Source organism: Mauremys mutica, chromosome 3 (assembly GCF_020497125.1).
Source record: "Mauremys mutica isolate MM-2020 ecotype Southern chromosome 3, ASM2049712v1, whole genome shotgun sequence".
Taxonomy (NCBI): Eukaryota; Metazoa; Chordata; order Testudines; family Geoemydidae; genus Mauremys; species Mauremys mutica.
Window position 1 is genome coordinate 12088802 of NC_059074.1, and position 19428 is coordinate 12108229.

The 19428-nt window shown below is 47.5% G+C and overlaps 1 long non-coding RNA gene across 2 annotated transcripts; it reads right to left on the reverse strand.

Annotated features, from left to right (window-relative positions):
- Positions 1-13240: 13240 nt before the first annotated feature.
- Positions 13241-18936, reverse strand: LOC123366978. 2 transcript variants are annotated; one of them, XR_006578247.1, is made up of 4 exons: positions 18879-18901; positions 16710-16781; positions 14312-14398; positions 13241-13534 (listed from the first exon to the last, which is right to left on the reverse strand). It is a non-coding gene; the product is annotated as an uncharacterized LOC123366978 (long non-coding RNA). The 2 variants fall into 2 exon arrangements; XR_006578248.1 differs by lacking the exon at positions 16710-16781 and having other exon boundaries at positions 18879-18936.
- Positions 18937-19428: the final 492 nt, after the last annotated feature.

A 19428-nucleotide genomic window follows, 5' to 3' on the forward strand; every position in this document is an offset into this window, starting at 1 on the left:
GCTGGGGTGACCAGACAGCAAGTGTGAAAATCGGGATGGGGGAGGGGGTAATAGGGGCCTATATAAGAAAAAGACCCAATAATCGGGACCGTCCCTATAAAATCAGGACATCTGGTCATCCTAACAAGTGCTATGCATGCCCGGGTAGATACACATCACACAATTCTCTTCTCACTTACATTTTATTTAGTAGCACTGGTCAATATTTATACAGCTGTAGCACTCTGAGAGCCCGATCAGGCTGAGGGCCCCACTGGACAAACAGAAAGTAAGATGAAAATATCTCCTGGCCTGAGGAGCTGATAACCGAAGAAATAAAGTGGGATAACTCCCTTAAAATCAATGGAGCCACACTTCTGTAAGATTGGTATAAGTGACGAGAGAAATCAGCACCACACGTTAGATTCATACATGTAACTCAACCTTATCTTTGGGGGAAGAGAGCTTAGTAAGTTTATGGAGGGGATGGTATGATGAGGTTGTATACAGTTGCATACAACCCCTCCGTGACTGCTATCTCCAATGGTCTGAGATGGGACAGTAGATAAGAACTGTACTGAGTTACTACAGAGAATTCATTTCCAGGTGTCTGGCTGCCGGGTCTTGCCAACGTACTCAGAGTTTAACTAATCGCCATATTAGCAGTTGAGAAGGAATTTTCCTCCTGGTCAGATTGGCAGAGACCCTGAGGGTTTTTCACCTTTCTCTTCAGCGTGGGGCATGGGTCCCTTGCATGTTTAAACTAGAGTCAATGGTGGATTCTCTGTAACTTGAAGTCTTTAAATCAAGATTTGAGGAGTTCAGTAACTCCACCAAAAGTTACGTGTCTAGTACAAGAGCGGGTGGGTGAGGTTCTGTGGCCTGCAATGTGCAGGAGGTCAGACTAGATCAGGGGTCAGCAACCTTTCAGAAGCGGTGTGCCGAGTCTTCATTTATTCACTATAATTTAAGGTTTCACGTGCCAGTAATACATTTTAACATTTTTAGAAGGTCTCTTTCTAGAAGTCTTTCATATAGAACGAAACTATTGTAAAGTATCAGAGGGGTAGCCATGTTAGTCTGGATCTCTAAAAGCAGCAAAGAGTCTTGTGGCACCTTATAGACTAACAGACGTTTTGGAGCATGAGCTTTCGTGGGTGAATACATGGATCCGATGAAGTGGGTATTCACCCACGAAAGCTCATGCTCCAAAACATCTGTTAATCTATAAGGTGCCACAAGACTCTTTGCTGCTTAAACTATTGTTGTATGTAAAGTAACTAACATTTTTAAAATGTTTAAGAAGCTTCATTTAAAATTAAATTAAAATGCAGGGCCCCCCCCCGGACCAGTGGCCAGGACCTGGGCAGTATGAGTGCCACTGAAAATCAGCTTGCGTGCCGCCTTTGGCACAGGTGCCATAGGTTGCCTACCTCTGGACTAGATGATCATGATGGTCTCTCCTGGCCTGAGACTTTGTGTTTAATACCTGTTTATTACCTCAGCATGTTCTCTTCTTGGGGACTGCTGCTGAGTGCAACTGTAACTGCAATCCTTCCTGCGATACCAAGCTGCTGTTGAAGAAATATACACACTGGACCATGTGAATTCACTGAGAGACGATGGCGCTGATGGATCAAGCTGAGCCTACCTGTGTTCATCTTTAGTAAATGGGAAATGGTTGTCATGCCTTGTGATCTAAAATCACAGCTCATATTTAACTGGAGTGTATAGATACAAACAAACGACTTTATGCTCTTTTTCCTTTGTGCAGGGTCTGCTGAAGAGGCAAGAATCCCTTCCTGCAGGTTCATGGGAGGTTACTGCATAACGCGGGGGCAGCACTGTAGCTCAGGACGATATCTGAATGTACCATGTCCTTTCAGATCGAGATGCTGCAAAAGATAGAGACCATGCTGAGCTGCACATGGGGAGCCTGGCATTATCCAAAAAGATGTTTGTTCCCCTCTCTTCAGTAAAGACAAGTTGTTAAATCATAGCTGCTTGAGGACATGACTCTTCCTTGGCGGTGCGAGGGGACTGGGGATGTGAGGGAGAAGGAAAGGACATAAGTGGGTTTTATCAATTTCTATAGAGACCTCTTTCTAACACCACAGGGTTGAGGGTTGGCACATGTGGTGCTAACCACTGCTTCTGGTAGTCCCCAGTTGATCATAACAGGATTTTACACCTAAAGTTGGATTCTAAATTCCCTCATTGACCATAAAGTGAGGAAAAAATACTGTTATTTCTGTCCCACAAAAGCACATTCCCTCAACCCCAATCATGCCAAAACAAACATAAAGATACACACATCTGAGCTGGGGAGAGGGACCAGATTCAAATACGCTTTCTCCACAATTCACACAAACGCGGTGATGTAGATCTCTGTTGCAGTGCCGTGTTAGAAGCTGAAAAGCAGTCTGCAGCCAGCACTAACTCCTTTCCTGCCCTTCCCAAAATATCTCACCCCCAGTGTTTCACCTCAGTGCCAGTGGCTGCAGTTTGCAAACTGGGACGCAGCCCTCAGCTCTGAGGAGCAAGCTCTCCTCATGTGGATTAATGGTGAAAAAATAGAGTTTCCCAGCCTCAGTTACCCAGCTCACAAAGGCATATGTGCAGATGGGGCCTCGTTACACAACACACTTTCCCTAGAGTTCACACAGGTGTCTTTGTACTCCTGGTGGCATGTGAGACTAGAAGCCTACGAATGACCTGCAGCTGGAACTGACTCCTACTCCACCCTCTGAACATGTTCCACACCTGAGTGTCACCCCCACTCTCTTTGCTTTTCTCTCTAGAGTAGCCAGCGGTTTCATCCTATGAACCCCAGGAACACACTCAGCCAGCACTCCTAGTACAGCCTCACTGCCTGGTTAGAGAGGAATTGTCACCTCCTGTTCATACATGTGAAACTCTGAGTGATTGTTCAGGACAAGTGATGTGTGCAGCTGCTTGCAGGGATTTCTGGCTACAGATTGCATCAGGTGCACCTAGGGTCAACAAGTCACAGAGCTCAATAAATACCGGGACACTCTGTCTCCACCTGGTAAACAGCCTCCATTTCGCTCTGCCCCTGGTGCCTCTTTGCTGCAGTGACACTGAGATCCCAGCCGACCTTCAGCCATGAAGATCCTGTACCTGCTCTTTGCTGTTGTCCTTCTCCTCTTCCAAGCTGCTCCAGGTGAGAGAGAAAACTCTGAAGAGAGGCTTTTCTAATGAGTTTTAACGCCATCTCTTCCACTGCCGCGCTAGGTGGGGTGGGTTCTCAGACATGTCTTTTACGCTCTTTATGCTCAGTGCTCTATGTGCAATGGGGAAACAATATTTCTTAGCCCACGCATCCTTTGTGAGGGTTAATTAGCTACTGTCTGTCCAGTTCTGTGAAAATGCAAAGGGCTCTAGACTTTGGTCCTATTGAATTACAGTAGAACAGAAAACACATTGCCTAAACGCTAGGCGTGTCACCAGGTGCCTGGCTATACTCAATCTCTATTTGGGTATATGAGCTGCTCCCCGATGTGGGGGGCTCAGTTAGTTATCCACAATGGAAAAGTAAATGCAAGCTAGGGTGACCAGACAGCAAGTGTGAAAAATCAGGATGGGATTGGGGGTAATAGGAGCCTATATAAGAAAAAGACCCAATAATCGGGACCGTCCCTATAAAATCAGGACATCTGGTCATCCTAACAAGTGCTATGCATGCCCGGGTAGATACACATCACACAATTCTCTTCTCACTTACATTTTATTTAGTAGCACTGGTCAATATTTATACAGCTGTAGCACTCTGAGAGCCCGATCAGGCTGAGGGCCCCACTGGACAAACAGAAAGTAAGATGAAAATATCTCCTGGCCTGAGGAGCTGATAACCGAAGAAATAAATTGGGGTAATCCTTTTAAAATCAATGGAGCCACGCTTCTGTAAAACTGGTATAAGTGAGGAGAGAAATCAGCTCCACATGTAACTCATGTGGTTTCATACATGTAACTCAACCTTATCTTTGGGGGAAGAGAGCTTGGTAAGTTTATGGAGGGGATGGTATGATGAGGTTGTATACAGTTACATACAACCCCTCCGTGACAGCTATCTCCAATGGTTTGAGATGGGACACTAGATAGGAACTGTACTGAGTTACTACAGAGAATTCATTTCCAGGTGTCTGGCTGCCGGGTCTTGCCAACGTACTCAGAGTTTAACTAATCGCCATATTAGCAGTTGAGAAGGAATTTTCCTCCTGGTCAGATTGGCAGAGACCCTGAGGGTTTTTCACCTTTCTCTGCAGCGTGGGGCATGGGTCCCTTTCATGTTTAAACTAGAGTCAATTGTGGATGCTTTGTAACTTGAAGTCTTTAAATCAAGATTTGAGGAGTTCAGTAACTCCACCAAAAGTTACGGGTCTAGTACAAGAGCGGGTGGGTGAGGTTCTGGGGCCTGCAATGTGCAGGAGGTCAGACTAGATGATCATGATGGTCCCTCCTGGCCTGAGACTTTGTGTTTAATACCTGTTTATTACCTCAGCGCGTTCTCTTCTTGGGGACTGCTGCTTAGTGCAACTGTAACTGCAATCCTTCCTGCGATACCAAGATGCTGTTGAAGAAATATACGCATTGGACCATGTGAATTCACTGAGAGACGATGGCGCTGATGGATCAAGCTGAGCATACCTGTGTTCATCTTTAGTAAATGGGAAATGGTTGTCATGCCTTGTGATCTAAAATCACAGCTCATATTTAACTGGAGTGTATAGATACAAACAAACGACTTCATGCTCTTTTTCCTTTGTGCAGGGTCTGCTGAAGAGGCAAGAATCCCTTCCTGCAGATCCATGGGAGGTTACTGCATACCGTATAGGCAGCACTGTCCCTCAGGCATATATCTGAATGCAGCATGTCCTTTGGGACATAGATGCTGCAAAAGATAGAGACCATGCTGAGCTGCACATGGGGGGCCGGGGATTATCCGAAAAGATGATTGTTCCCCTCTTTTGAATAAAGACAAGTTGTTAAAACATAGCAGCTTGAGGACATGACTTTTCCTCGGGGGTGCGAGGGGACTGGGGATGTGAGGGAGAAGGAAAGGACATAAGTGGGGTTTATTCATTTCTATAGAGACCTCTTTCTAACACCATAGGGTTGAGGGTTGGCACATGTGGTGCTAATCACTGCTTCTGGTAGTCTCCAGTTGATCATAACAGGATCTTACACCTAAAGTTGCATTCTAAATTCCCTCATTGACCATAAAGTGAGGAAAAATACTGTTATTTCTGTCCCACAAAAGCACATTCCCTCAACCCCAATCATGCCAAAACAAACATAAAGATACACACATCTAAGCTGTGGGGAGGGACCAGATTCATATATGCGTTCTCCACAATTCACACAAACGCGGTGATGTAGATCTCTGTTGCAGTGCCGTGTTAGAAGCTGACAAGCATTCTGCAGCCAGCACTAACTCCTTTCACACCCTTCCCAAAATATCTCACCCTCAGTGTTTCACCTCAGTGCCAGTGGCTGCAGTTTGCAAACTGGGACGCAGCTCTCAGCTCTGAGGAGCAAGCTCTCCTCATGTGGATTAATGGTGAAAAAATAGAGTTTCCCAGCCTCAGTTACCCAGCTCACAAAGGCATATGTGCAGGTGGGGCTCGTTACACAACACACTTTCCCTAGAGTTCACACAGGTGTCTTTGTACTCCTGGTGTCATGTGGGACTAGAAGCCTACGAGTGACCTGCAGCTGGAACTGACTCCTACTCCACCCTCTGGACGTGTTCCACACCTGAGTGTCACCCCCACTCTCTTTGCTTTTCTCTCTAGAGTAGCCAGCTGTTTCATCCTACGAACCCCTGGAACACACTCAGCCAGCACTCCTAGTACAGCCTCACTGCCTGGTTAGAGAGGAATTGTCACCTCCTGTTCTTACATGTGAAACTCTGAGTGATTGTTCAGGGCAAGTGATGTGTGCAGCTGCTTGCAGGGATTTCTGGCTACAGATTGCATCAGGTGCACCTAGGTTTCCATGGGTCAACACCTCAGAGAGCTCGATAAATACTGGGACACTCTGTCTCCATCTGGTAAACAACCTCCATCTCGCTCTGCCTGGTGCCTCTTCTCCGCAGTGACACTGAGATCTCAGCCGACCTTCAGGCATGAGGGGCCTCTACCTGCTCTTTGCTGTTCTTCTCCTCCTCCTCCATGCTGCTCCAGGTGAGAGATAAGATAACCTGTAGGGATCATTATTACTATGTAGGTTTTGTGTTATGGTGGCAGCGAGAGGCCCCCCAATTGTCCCAGGCACGGCACACATGTCATAACGACAATCCTTGTCCCAAAGAGCTCAGGGGCTAAACGCAGGGTGAGAGGCAAGAGGAGCACACAGCAAACAGATGCGGGAAGGGGGCACAAGGGAACCGCGAGATGATAACCAAGGATAGTTGCGTATCTGAGACTTCGGGGGCTTGAGAACAAGCCTGAAAGTTCAGACGCCGACTAATGATGTGATCTCAGACTAGGTCTTGGGCACATCATTTAAAGCTGGACCCGTAAATGCAAATTTAGGCACCCAGATAAGTCACCTAATTTTTAACTGGCACCACAGCTACAAAACGCTCCATTTATGTAGGCGCCTGTTTATAGCGTCCGGGTCTGACCTGTTTTGCCGTCCCCTCTGCACCTCCCTTTCCCCGCCTGGCAGAGGAGGAAGCAATGGCTGCTCACCTAAATCCCAGCTGTCCTGTGAGCTCTAAAACGCCAAGTGCTGTTACTGTTTTGTCACCGGTCCAGTCAAGTGCCCCCTCTTGGCCACTGACCAGACTGCTGTGAGGGGATCCAGCTGCTGGATCCAATGGGCTTTAAGCTTCCCGAGTCTGAATGGAGCCCAGGCAGTGTCCCTATTTGAGGGTCTCAGACCACAGTCACGGGGAGCATATATTCTATCTGGAACCCCCGGCTGAGAGCTGCGACCAAGTGGCATATTGCCCAGTCCCTGGAACCAGTGCTGAGTCCTCAAACTTTCCATCCCAACCCCTCTCCCCGCCACACACACACACACACACACACACACACAGCTTAAACACAGCCTCTCCCAGAACTGCTCCCAAAGAATGAGTCTTCTGGTTTACCTCTTCAGTGGGGCACTTAGTAGGTGTAACACATGAAGTGCACTGACACTTTGCATATGATTCTACAGCACTATTGCTCTTTCTTTAATAGCATGAGGAACACACAGATCTGTACAAAGTCATAAATACTAAATGCAGTTCCCTGCCTCAGTTTCCTCACCATTCCAGAGCATTCTTTGAGCTGTGGTCAGGGTCCCCCAGGGCTATGCAGGATCCTTCTGTTACAGTGCATGACTTGGGTTCTGAAACATGTCCCCCAGATCACCTACTCTGACTGTTCCCAGTCCATCTGCTTCCCCTCTCCTGCCCAAACCTTCTTGTGTGGATCCTCAAATCATTCCCCTCTGATTCCTTTTATAACCTCCTGCTTTGTCAGCTCTGTCTCTTTTTCCTGCCTGGGAACTTCCATCTCCAAACCCCCAGCTCCAGCTAGCCCATTGTGCTTCACCCTGAATAAGTGATGACTGAGTTCTAATGACCCACCATAGTATCTGGCTGGGCAGAAACGTGCCGGCCAGTGGTGCATTCCAGTTACAAAGGGGCATTCAATGATACAGCAATTTTCCTAGTAACAACTTCAGAATGTCAACCAGAACCCATCAGCGCTACATAGGTTCCCTGAATCACCACACTTCTGCTTTGGGAAAAGAAAGAAAACAACAATTGAATGCAGACACTCAAGCCATTCTCGAGGTTGGTGCTTCAACGTATACAGTGAGCCAGATCCCACTACAATGCATCAGCCTTGAATGAGGCTTGAGCAACAGGATCTGACTCACCATCATGGTGAATATCAGCTGTATTTAGCTGGCGTAGCTCAGTATAGCTCCACTGAAGTCAACCAGTAACTCTAGTCCAGTGGTTCTCAACCTGGGGTCGCCACTTGTGCAGGGAAAACCCCTGGCAGGCCGGGCCGGATTGTTTACCTGCCGCTTCCGCAGGTCTGGCCGATCGCGGCTCCCACTGGATGCGGTTCGCTACTCCTGGCCGATGACGATGTGTCTGATATAATAGGTTTAATTAAAGGAAAGCTCCTCCCAGTGTCTCAGCTCTGGGTTCCCATAGATTTCAGCCTTCTCAGAATGAAATGTATTGAAAAATAAACATTTGCATTGCACCCAGCACGAGTGATTTCATTGCTCTGAGTGAACATCCACCTTCCTGAAAAAGGGTGACTCCATTTCTGGCATTACCGGACAGAGCCCAAAGCACAGTCTCAAAGATAGTGTCTCACCACCTGTAGTCCCCAATCTTGCAAACACTTATGCATCTTTACTCACCATCTGATCTGAAGCATCTTGTATGGAAATTTAGGACCAGCGCCTCAGTTGGCATTGAACTCAGTGGAGCTACCCTGAATCACACTAGCTGAGGACCTGACCCCATGTTTTTATAAGATAATGTTTCAAGTGCACTGTTCTGTGCAGTATTCCATTTGCTCTGCTGTAGCAGTATTTAGCTGACAGAGTTGACCAGGTGGTTCTGTGGCTGTCTGTTAAACTTTGCCAAATTTCAATACAAAGGATATTTTGAAATAAAGAAAGCCCCTTTCTCAGTGGTTTTACTCTCACCTATAGGAAATGCAGGAGGAGTGCTTTTCAAATAATCTGCTTTTCAGACACAAGCAAATAAAATACAGTCTAAGAGTGGCTGTGCCAGCAGAAACCTGGCTATAGTTGGGGTGCTCTCTCTCCCAGGGCTCTCATTTGGGTGCGGAATAGTTTGGGGATTCTTAACCTTTCATTTTTTGTAGGTTCAGTGATTCCAAGGCCAGAGGGGATCATCAGGTCTGACCTCCTGTCTAACACAGGCCACAGAACTTTCCCAAAATACTTCCTAGAGCCGTGGTCCCCAACCTTTTTCGTCTGGCTGGCGTTGGATGATGAGCCACCGAGGACCGTGGCCGGCGGACAAGCATCCGCCGAAATGCTGCCGAAAATCAGTGGCATTTTGGCGGCGACGCCTCTTGACGTTGCTGCTTTTCGACGGCATTTCAGCAGATGCTTGTCCGCCGGCCACTACGCGGGCACTGATAGATGCCCCGGTGGGCACCATGGGGCCCGCGAGCACCATGTTGGGGACCACTGTCTTCGAGTATAGCTTTTAATAAAACATCCCATCTTGATTTTAAGATTGGCTCTGATGGAGAATCCACCACAACCCTTAGGAAATTGTTCCAATGGTTAATTACTCACACTCTTAAGAATTTCTACTTTATTTCTTATGCTCTTAAATCATTTCTCTTGTTACCAAGTGAATGGATGAGGAGCCCAGCTCCTCTGTAGGTGCACACAAGCTGATTTTCAAACTGGCTGAGCAACGCCAGCTTCCCCTGCATTTAATAATGACAATATTTATTATTTGTCTTATAAAAGCTCTCAGGAATCCTAACTGTGGACCAGGACCCCACTGGGCTAAGCACTGTCCGGACACAGAACAAAAGACCAGCCTTGCCCCCTTCTCCAGCGATGGGGAGAAGCCCCAGAAGGTGCAGTTAAGCTGCATGATGGGAGAGGAGGAGGGATCTGAGGAATGAGTGTGAAGGTGCATGGACACGGGCTGGACACCAGTTCCACACAAAGGGCTTTGGGGGCTGACAGTGGAACCATGAGTTCTGAACCTCCAGTCCTACCCCAGTTAAAAGGGTCCTTAGGGCTATGGAGACAAATGAATGGAAGCCACCCTCCCCTCCCCATGGGGAGGCTTCACTGTTGCTCTGCAACCTGAGGGGACAATTTCCTTACATCATTTCCCACAACAAACACTAATCTCCAGCTGGGATACTGGGGTGGGTTGAGCCCTGGGGACACTGGCGCAAGCCTACTGACTGCACTGGGGTTGCACTGGTGTCAGGGACAGCAGATTTGGCCCTATGCCACTAGAAAACAAAAGGCTTTTTCACAGAGTCCTGTCCCAAGCTGTGGGCCCCACATTTCCAGGGGGGTCTCTGGAGCCTCACCATTGCATTCCTGGCGTCAGACAGGTGATAGGTACACCCTGCATGGAAACGTGTTTTGCTTGTTCTATCTTATGACTTTGGGCCAGCCCTGGGGCTCGTGTTGTGACAGCCTGGGGTGGTTCACATGCTGCTGTGCTTGTTGGGAATTCCCCACTTCATCCGTTTCCTGGTTGCTGATCTCATCATCTGTGGATGGTTTTGACACTTGTAAACAGATCGTGTTCTGTCTGCCTTGATCAGCCTGGATTAGACAGGTCCAGGATTTTCCTTGCTGCCCATGGGGAGTAACAGCCAGCACCTCCTGAGTTTCAGTCTGGGCCCTGACACTCTTGGGCATCGCTTCTGTGCCTCAGTTTCCCCTTAAAAAGAAATGGTAAGGGGCTAAAGCTGATGCTTTATTTTTGTGGCTAAAACGTTTCACTCTTATGGTGTCGCTGCCAACATACATGCTCAGACCCTGATTTCTTTGCCTGTGCCCACTTTTTCTGATAAGTAGAGATGCCCATAGCAAAGGGCTCCATCTTGAGTTCTTTAACATATGTCTCTGAGGAGGCTGCAGGGTCTGTCCCCTTAAGTGTAGTAGGGCCTAAGACTCATCCCACCCTATCCTGTGGTGTGGCCCCTTTAAGGTTTGGGACCCAGTGGTGGAAATAGTTTTACATTTATGTAATGACCTTCCACTCCCAGTCTTTATTCAGGCCTAATTTGATGGTGTCCAGTTTGCAAATTAATTCCAGTTCTGCAGTTTCTTGTTGGAGTCTGGTTTTGAAGTTTTTGTTGTTGAAGAATTGCCACTCTTAGGTCTGTAATTGAGTGTCCAGGGAGGTTGAAGTGTTCGCCGACTGGTTTTTGAATGTTATAATTCGTGATATCTGATTGTGTCCATTTATTCTTTTGCGTAGAGACTGTCTGGTTTGGCCAATGTACATGGCAGAGATGGCATTGCTGGCACATGATGGCATATTCTAAAAACTATTTCCCCATGCTAATTTTCCCTCCTACTGTTACTCACACCTTCTTGTCAATTGTTTGAAATGGGCCATCCTGATTACCACTACAAAAGTGATTTTTCCTCCTGCTGATAATAGCCCACCTTAATTGATTTGTCTCATTAGAGTTGGTAAGGCAACCCCCATCTTTTCATGTTCTCTGTATATATATATATATCTTCCTACTGTATTTTCCACTCCATGCATCTGATGAAGTGCATTTTAGCCCACGAAAGCTTATGTCCAAACAAATTTGTCAGTCTCTAAGATGCCACAAGGACTTCTAGTTCTTTTGGCTGACACAGACTAACACGGCTGCTACTCTGAAACCTGAACCCCAGTAGAGGCCAGTGTGCCTGCTGGGCCTTGCTGGACCACAAGGGGGTGCTCAGGGATGGTGCCCTGCAACAATGTCCCAATGTGGGCCATCCTCAATGCAACTGAGATTTGCAGGAACTCAGCAGCTCACAGGTCCAGATCCTTATATAGCTCCGTAAGAAATGCTCGTGGTTCTGTAGGGTGGAAGAACAGAGGGCTTGTTTAAATGAACACTTAGTTTGTGGCAAGCTTGCGTGTCAATCTAACTTGCAGTTACCTGCTGCGCTCTGTGTCTGTGTGGACTCTGCTGCTGTGCACTAAACGTTCCCTAGTGTGCTTTAATTTACCTGCTTTGAAATGGGACTGGATTAACGTGCACCAGGGAATGTTTAGTGACCGTCAGTGTGGGCCACATGGACACTTAGGGTATGGCTACACTGGCGATTTGCAGCGCTGGAAAGCCTCCACCAGCGCTGCAATTAGTAAGTGGCCACACCTGCAGGGCACTTCCAGCGCTGCAACTCCCTGGCTGCAGCGCTGGCCGTACACCTCACTCAGCATGGGGAATAAGGATTCCAGCGCTGGTGCTGCAGCGCTGGTCATCAAGTGTGGCCACACACCAGCGCTGTGATTGGCCTCCAGGGTATAAGGTGTATCCCAGAATGCCTGTTCAGCCACTCTGCTCATCAGGTCAGACTCTACTGCCCTGGCCTCAGGTGACCCGCCCTTTAAATGCCCCGGGAATTTTAAAAATCCCCTTCCTGTTTGCTCAGCCAGGTGTGGAGTGCAATCAATGAATCTTTACAGGTGACCATGCCTCCACATGGCAAACGTGCACCAGGGAATGTTTAGTGACCGTCAGTGCGGGCCACATGGACACTTAGTGCATAATGGGTAGCGTTACACCGTAGCTTCCCACGAACTAAGTGTTTGTGTAGACAAGCCCAGAGCCACACAGATACAATGTCCCTGCACTGATGAGTTGACCAGCTAAAAAAGGCAGGGACTGAGGCAAACACAACAAGAAAGTGTGCAAAGTGAGGGGTGGCCATTTAAGGGTAGGTCTACCCTGCAATCTGGAGATGCTAGCTAGATCTATGCTAGCTCGGGTATGTCTACTTGTGTGCTAGTCATGACTCTGATTGCAGTGTGGACACACCCTAAGTGTGAATGCTTCTGAGGCATGGAGGATTTTGAGTAGCTTCTTAAAGGTGGAGAGATGGAGGGAAGTTGACGTGTATAACAGGCCCTGTTTTGGCAAAGCACGTGCTTAGCTTTAAAGCACGTTCTTAAGTCCCACTGAAGTCAAGAGAGGTTATTCAGGCATGTGGAAAAAAGCACAAATGCATGCAAGCCGAGGTCTGAAATGTACATATGTAAACCATGCCTACTTGGTATGGGACTCTGTCCCCCTCTAGTTATGGCTAGATCAGGTAGAGCTTGATGAGCCTGCTCTAGCGGTAGCTAAGACAAATGCCTCTTTTTAGCTCAGGCTGTAAAGGCTCATGCATTAAGCTCCAGAGGTTCCCAAGTTTGCTCCCAGGTGCCTGGGGTCTGTAGGCATTACACATGGGTCACAGAAAGGTTTAATCCTTACCGAAGAAACATAGTTTAAGAGCTTGGGACTGATTCTCCATTACCGGGTGCCTTTTCGAACCATTTACGCCCATGCACAGTGGGTGTAAAAAGCTACCATTCCGGCAGGGTATCATTCTACGCCCACTTTGCACAGATGTAAAGGACTCCACACAGTGCAGCCAGTGGAGAATCAGGCCTCTTGCTTTCAAATAAACTAATTCATCTCAATTCTATGGCCTGTCTAGTGAGTCAATCACCATAGCATCTAGGCACCAATGCAAGACACACATTTATTATTTGATTATTTTATTTATTGTTTGAGTGCCCAGAGCAGGCTTGGTACAGTGCCCAGAGGTCCCTGCACCTGGAGCTTACAACCTACGTTGCTGTTGATGTTACTAGTCTCCATTCTGGGGATATTCAACTCAGCACAGCGGGTTCTTTAGTGCTTTGGGTGGCAGCAGGTCATTAACCCAGCCAAGCATGTTCCAGTCCTTTTCTCACCAAATTTGCAGCCCCACAGTCGGCACCGGCCACCCATATGATACCAGTTGCTTGTACATTTCCGAGTGTCTTTAAATGAAAACCTTCCTGTAAAATAAAACTAAAAGTCACTGGTTTCAAGAAAGAAGCCACTGCCAGCTATTCAGTGCTGGAGAGTGAGACGTCTAGTTCAGAGACTGGTACCTCTACATTCCAGTGAATTCATTCCCACTAGGGCAAAATATTGTTGCAAGAAAAGCATTCAGTCAAAAGAAAATGTTAATGATCATGTACACTGTCAACTACCAATGGCACAGACTAGCGTTATTGCCTTCAGGACATTGAAAGACATGGACAATACAATTTGAAGCACAAGAATTCAATAGTACCACCTTGTGATCTCCTGATATCTACTGAACTGTGTGATCCAGCAGGAGCTGAACGGACAACTTTACTTAGGAACAGCACCAGAACAGATACATTGAGAGGCAACATGGTGACCACAGGAATGGGGTTCCAGATCTCCTGAGATACAATCTGGACTCTGGCTTTGAGCAAGCTACTACTGTGATATAATTTCCCCACAAAATAGAGAAAATGATAAGGTATAGCGCTGGTCATCTGTAGACCTCAAGGGCAGGTAACATTCATTATCATTTTTATAGATGGGGAAACAGGCTGAGGGAGTGTAAATGGATTTCCAAAGGTCACACAGAGGATCAGTAGCAGAGCTGAGAATGGAACCGAGGATTCTAGACTGCAACTTCTTGCTGTGGCCACTGGGCCATGTGATCCTAAAGGCACGTTTTGAGGATTAACTGGTTAAGGTTTGACGATGCTAAGTGGGTATCTGTTTTCACCATCCCATCCCTGTGTGCGCCTTACCTTGAGCTGCCTGGAGGCCTAGGAAGAGAACAAGAAGCAGAAGGTAAAGGATCCTCATGGCTGGAGATGGGCTGGGATCTCAGTTGTCTGAAGAGAAAAGCAGAGAAGCAGATCAGGACTGAAGCTTCTTAATAGATGGTGTGGGAGGCTCCCTGGGCCACATTCTGTGTTGCACCTCTCGGGGAGCACAGCCCAAGGTGGGAGGGAGGGCAGGAAGTGTAGCTATATGACAATGTTGTGCCTCGCTAATGCTGGGCTGCTCTATACTCTTGCATGGCAGCCCAGAACTGCCAGAGCATAAAGCACTGTGACCATTCCCTCTCTCAGCTTGCTCCTTCCGGGACCCAGCCAGGGTCTCCACAGGAGGGCAGTGTAGGGCTCCTGTGCTAGCCCTGTGCTTCCTCTGTGCAGGGGTGTGCGTGCAGGAATAACTGGGCCCTGGCAGGCCAGTTCCGCTTGTGAGATGAATGGGTGCAAAGCGCGCAGAGATTCCTGAATTGTCACAATGGCTTGTGATGCACAATTGTGTAAGAAAGATGGGAAAAGGAGACAGGGAGGCTGCATTAATGTAAACAAAGAGGTGTACTAATACCACCCCACAGCTGTGTTAAAGCCACGTCTGGCAAACCGGGGGAGTTGTGAGACCGGAAATTAAGCCTCATTGGTGGACAAAATAATGAAGGGATGCACTTATTCCATTCGTCAGCCCCGTTATGTGGCCTTTAAGAAGTCCTTGTGGAAGAAAAGAGGGCAGAGGAAGGATTTTCATTGTGACACACCAGTGGGGATGCCAGGCCATCATCACTGCACCAGCAAGGAGCCCGGCTTGATATAAGTGAGATCCTGCTCTGTTTTCTCCTCCCTTGTGTGCCCCTTTCCGTCCTGGCTATTTTTGGCCTATCTTAACTCTCTCTTTCAGCTTCTCACTTGAAACTGAAATCAGCTGCATCGCACAACACCAGCACAATGAGCTGTGATGGCCTGAAAAGGCACAGTGGTAATAATTGGATATATACCAATCTCCTAGAACTGGAAGGGACCTCGAAAGGTCATCAAGTCCAGCCCCCTGCCTTCACTAGCAGGACCAATTTTTGCCCCAGATCCCTAAGTGGCCTCCTCAAGGATTGAACTCACAACCCTGGGTTTAGCAGGCCAATGCTCAAACCACTGAGCTATCCCTCCCCCTGAAGTGACCTGTCCAAACCAACCAGATGATGTCCCTCACTGGGGAAGTGAGCCAGGGCCTGAAGCAACAGCTGCCACGGCTGACCTACCAGCCCAAAGCATCCACCTGTGACTGACCAGCAGCCCTGTATCCTGAGAACATCAACAAAAGACTTATTTCCCCACCTTCTACTGTCCTGTTTTATTGAAAGAAAGAAAGTGACTATCATCCCCACCTCAGAAATGAACAAAAAAACTAACCCTTTCCTCCCCACCAAGAACTGGTCGATGGGCGAAGAGACTCTAACCAAGAGCTCTCCTGCTCAAAAAAAGACCGAGATAGGTTTGAAATGTGTTTTGGATAATCAGGCAGTTTCAGTTTCAATGCTTTTTGCCTTGTTTCGGTTCTTTTCCTTTCATGGTTCTCAGTCAATACATTTCTAGCCTTTGCCATGAATTTCCTAGTGTGTTTGCCATGGTACTAAGCAGGCTGAGGTCTTGGTACTCGAAACCCCAGACCTTGTTTAAAACTATTCCTGTTGTACAGTGACAGGTCACATGAACACCTTTGATGCTTTGGGCCCTTATGTTCCATCAAAATCAGTATAACAGGAAGAATTCTCCACGGGGGCTGTTCCAGACTCTTTATGATCCACATCCGCTGCTGGAGCAAAGCACTCCAGGTACAGGTCCACCGAGTCCTGCCGTCCAGCAGCCAGAAAACCGCTCCCTACCCAACACAGAGCTCCCCTGCAGCTCCCTCTGCAGCGCTGAGAACGGGCCACTTCCAAGGTGCTGAAGACCTGAAATTCACTAACCTTGGGGACAAGCTCTTCTCATAGTGTCATTTATGCAGAAAAACTCAACTAGTGAAAGGGTTAGAAATGACTGTACCTCTCCCTGAGGATATCAGCGCCTCACACGGGGAACCCCAGGGGCCCTGCCGCAGCGTTACTCATTTGGCAAGGGCAGAATCAAGCCCCATGAGTTTAAAATGAGCAAAAGAGCACGACCCAAACCACACACCTTCCCACAGATGCTCTCCTAGCTCAGTTGGAGGCAGGCAGCTCTCTAGGAGGCTTGGCCTGTGCTACAGAGCAGCTCTCACACCAAAGCAGCTAAGATTCATTCCCTTCTCCAGTCCGTAAGAGCAGGTCCAGCTTTCACTTTTCTAGGGATTTGAAATCCCTCCTGGAGGGAGGTTGTTTCTGCTCTAAGATTGTGGATACTTTACCTTTCCTGAAGTCTGGTGCAGACAAGACAGGCTGAGGCACAAAGGAAAATGGGGCTTCCCGTTGGCTGTCTCCTAAAAGTGGCAAAGGCAGCACAAGCTGCTTAATAAAATAGGCCTGAAATACGTAGGATCAGCATTTATCTACATTACAGAATGGAAGCTCATTGGCTGGACACCAGGCAGAGCAGAGAGCAAATGTAAACGAAAAGATGTTCTTTGCCCATGGAAACCCCCATCTTTCCCCAGAAGTGTCAAACTTAGGACTATACTCTTCACTTAAATGCAAAACACCCAACTGTAACACTGGAAAAAACCCCATGGCTACCTGAAACTTGAACTGTTTTAACAGTATTTGGGGAGTTTTCCTGGCACCAGGTGGGACTTTCAAAAATGCAGAAGTAATACAGGAGACAGAGGGGCAGATGGGCAACTGGTTAAATGGCTGATTAAAGTCAAAGGAGCTATTTCAGTTTACAGCAGCTAAGCATTAGTCCTTAAGCCTTTCAAAGAAAATTAGGTTCCTAAATCTCTTAGGAGTATTGTCAACCCCAACCATTCAAATATCATGAGTCAGGCCCCCAAATATCATGAGATTGGCTTAAACAATGTGAGATTTTAAAAAAAATAGGCTGGGTTCTTTTTATTTGTCTTCTGTTGTCCTAGCCTTTAGGGTTTTTCAAGTTTTTCTCTGCGAACAGGAGGACTGGAACACACTTTTAAAAGAAAAGAGAGAGCTGAAAATTTCAGGTGATCAACTGACTCCAGGAGCTGGGGCTTTATGAGAAGCACCAAATATCGCAAAACTTGCAATGAAACCACGCCAACTGGCAACGCTGCACGTGTTTGTGAAAATCCCATCCGCCCCAGCATTTCCTATTAACATTTCAGACTCCAGAAATAAAGTCCTGAGATTAGTGACGGATGCTAAAGCGAAGTCCCAAGTGAGAAGCCCACCACTTCCTCAGAGATTAGTCCATGGGATAATAACGCATCTCACCCTGTAATCTGGGAAACTGGGATTTCCAAACAAATTTTGATTCATCCAGTTTCTGTTTCATAGCCACAGAGGCAGACTCTGAACTGCTGGAAATTGACATTGCTTCATTGAAGTCAATGGAGCTCTGTGGATTTACAGCAGCGGGGGTTCTGGTCTAGGCATGCTCATTCTGAGAGCACTTGCCATTTCAGCCATTCAAGGGCAGGCCATGAAACAGGATTCACCACTGAGTTACTTCATTGTTATGCTGGGATAACTTCAGTGCAGCCGAAGGAATGACTCTGGGGTAAAACTAGAGTAACACAGTGGGGCAGCAGATCCATAGTCTGGAAGTTTACTCTGGAATAACACAAATATAAGATGATCGTGCAATGTTTTATTGAGATACACATTTTTATTACCTTTTATTGATAGATAGTACATTTACTTACAGCTGGTATCCCTGGTTCTAAGTCAGGGGTACGCAGAATTGGGCAAAAGTATATCCAGCAATAATTACAGTGGGTCTGATTCCGATCTCATGTACACCGGTGTAAATCAGGAGTCACTCCACTGCGGTTGGTGTAAAGCAGTGTAAATGAGATCAGCCCAGCTCAGACAGCAGCACCTCTGCCAGCAGCAGTGCAGAAGTAGGGGTGGCATGGGATAGGGGGGTTGTCACTTTTCTGGGTGGGAGGCAGGGCCAGTCTTACAGGTGGGCAACATGGGAAACCATCCAGGCTACAGCTGTTTCCAGTGTTTCACTCTGTTCCTGTACTGTTGTCTCTGGGCTGCTTGCCACCCTGCAAGGGGGGTGGGAGCATTTCAGGGCTGTGTAGTTTATTTTGATTATTTTAACTCTTTATTTGTTACTGTTACTTGTTTGGCCAGCATGCCAGCATGCTGTTTAAGCCATGTCATTGCTACAGACATGAGTTGCAAAAGTTTTGCTTTTTTACTTTTATTACTATTTCTCAGAGCCTTGGTTTCTACCGTTGCTCTACATATGCCAGTCCATGTTTTCCCACTCTCTTTTTTAAATTCATATGGACCCCCTTTACTGGCAATCCGGCGGGTCCGGGAGTTATCAAACTCCGTGGGGCTCAAAAGGGAGGGGATCAGGGGGTTCCCTAGCTCGAGGTTTTCTGCCATGTTAGATTGCGATTCTTACAGCAGACAGCTCGCTTACTCACCAGATCAGAGGTCGGGTCACCAGTGTTGTCAGAGCGGTACCGGTATGGTGCTTTGCTTTCTCCTTGTTAATATCACTCGGCTGCGTGCGTGAGTTCCCTCTGTGTGCTGCCCCAGCTCTGCAGGTAGCTGACACAGCAGACCCGACGAGAATCCCCAATAACCACAGAGTCCAGTAAGATGCAAAGCCACGTCGGCTAGGTTTATTGCGACCTCGGACACCCGTGCAGGGTCCCCGTAGATTACTTAGTCTACCGGGCGTACTGCGAGAGAGTGCCTCTTGGCAAGGACCCGGCTTAGTGGCGGGACTTTCCACACCCCCTACGGCCGGACAAAAGGCACCTCCCCAGGAATACATTCTTATACACAGATACAAACAAGTTACACATCACACCTGACGTATTGAGGTGCAACCTTTCTACGTATTAAGGCACCGCCTTCTACCTTGTACATGTTGGTTCGAACAAAACAACTCTATCCATCATTTTACCCTTTTGCCTCTGTCATTGGGATGGGTCGGCCTGTCCTTTCGTTATCTATGGAATGTTTCAG